Genomic DNA, 2,163 nt, shown 5'->3' with positions numbered 1-2,163 from the left:
TCATTGTACACACAGGTAACTATACTCCCGATACATCTGTAATATCACACATTTTATATAAACCTTTACTCTCCAACCACTTACACCTTTTGAGGAATTTTCAGACATGTCGCGAACCTGTGGGACGAAAAAGGTGGAAATTCAAAAGAAAAAATGACATGTAATTTTCTCACCGTGACAGTTTATTGATCTGATTTTGTAAATAATTCGGAAAACTTAGAGAGCATTGTCTACCTCTAGGGGCGAAAGGTTGTCCTTGTACTGGAAAGGGAGCAGTTCCATTGGCTCACAGGCTCACATTGTTTCCGTGGAGGCGTTGTGTCTATACCAGCGTACTTATTAGGCAAGTTCACGATGATTGGTCCTAATGTCTGTAACATAAAACAACTTTTCTGTAGTAGTTCGAGTTACAGGAACTTAAGATAAAAATGAATGCTTTCATTCTCCGTCAGATGATAGATCTTCTGGTACTTTTAAAGCTGTCATTTGGAAGCAGTGGTACATTATGTAATGCTCAAACAAATAGTAGTTATATCCTCGCACCATCTGAGGTCCCAACTGTAACAGAGAGAATGTTATGCGCCCTGATGTGTCACCAGACGAACTGTGACGCTTTTGTGGTAGATGCAGCCAAACAGTAACTCACACGAAAACCTGTACATTTCTGAAGATATTGGGATGTGTCACTTTCTACCGGCGGGAAGTCCTACTGGTGTGTATTCCGTCACCAGCAATGACCTAGACCTCTGTGCTTTGTGATAGGGACACATTGGGTGGTGGATGGACAATCATACAGAATAGATTTGATGGTAGTCAAGAATTTTATAACACGTGGGAAGAATACAAGCAGGGATTTGGTTCTGCTTATGGCGAATATTGGATTGGGAACGAAAATCTGTACCAAATAACCTCATCAGATTCGTACGAACTTCGCATAAAGATGGAGGATGCTACAGGAGTGTCTAGATATGCAGCCTACACACAGTTTTCCATTGCATCTGAAGGTGACAAATATGCTCTGACCGCTTCAGGGTTTTCAGGATCTGTTTTATAATGGATTATCTATTCACTGGGATAAGCCGTTTAGCACCCACGATCAGGATAATGACGAGACAGTTTCTAACTTTGCTGTTAACAATCAAGGTGGATGGTGGTATAAACACTGCCATAGGTCTAACCTCAACGGCCCGTACAGACCTTCAACAACTCCGGACAGCGGCGCAATGTCGTGGTACCAATTTGAAAGCGGACAAACATTTGCTGCTCTAAAAGCGTCGAAAATGATGATACGCCCTAAACAGGCAAAGTAAACGATCCTTTCAGCGTTATTATAGAATAAAACACTAATCGCTTCTCATTTTCTTCACAAGCTGATCTGGAATTAGCTTCTTACTGTCATTGCTACACAGATAAATCTGGTTTTCGCAACTTTGGAGCAAGTCATTGATGAAGTGAGCTCTTCAAGACAAGGAGAATGTAGAGGATATCATCGATAGATGTAGGAACAATGTAAGCTTAATGTGTAGACCATAAAGTAAAAACTGTCAGAGGAGATTATTGTAGCTATGAACACAATTAGGATACCATTATTTGTGTGATATTAGTTGATTAATTAGTTGACATTACTGTATCTAATCATTCTAGAGTCATTGTACACTCTACATTTTATTAAAAACGAACAAAGTTTGTATGATGTAAATATTTACACTGTAAATGGTGAGGTAGCTATGGTGATTGACTTGTTTCTGATCTCGTCCAACTTGATGTAAATATTTACACTGTAAATGGTGAGGTAGCTATGGTGATTGACTACTTTCTGATCTACTCCAACTTGATGTAAATATTTACACTGTAAATGGTGAAGTAGCTATGGTGATTGACTAGTTTCTGATCTCGTCCACTTTGATGTAAATATTTACACTGTAAATGGCTAGTTTCTGATCTCGTCCAACTTGATGTAAATATTTCCACAAGACACTTTCGGGGACTTTACGGGTGTCACTATTTAAATGCACACAGAAAACAATCTTCCCGTGCGGCACAATATGCTTTGTTTCGTTTAATGTATTAGTAGGATGGGAAAATGATCGACGGATATCACGGAACACAGCTTATTTATTGAATATCTACCTTTATCATGCAGGTTGTTCGGAGTTTTCTGTA

At 39.2% G+C, this 2,163-nt stretch overlaps 1 pseudogene; it reads left to right on the top strand.

The window, feature by feature from the left end:
* The first annotated feature begins 428 nt into the window (after nucleotides 1–428).
* On the top strand, nucleotides 429–1,310 carry LOC132550673 (ficolin-2-like; annotated as a pseudogene).
* Nucleotides 1,311–2,163: the final 853 nt, after the last annotated feature.

This window comes from Ylistrum balloti, unplaced genomic scaffold (genome assembly GCF_031769215.1).
Source record: "Ylistrum balloti isolate Yb309-2 unplaced genomic scaffold, AGI_CSIRO_Ybal_v1 Utg370138, whole genome shotgun sequence".
NCBI classification, from domain to species: domain Eukaryota; kingdom Metazoa; phylum Mollusca; class Bivalvia; order Pectinida; family Pectinidae; genus Ylistrum; species Ylistrum balloti.
The sequence above is the reverse complement of the archived record's forward strand: the minus strand, read 5'-3'. Positions and strand labels throughout refer to the sequence as shown.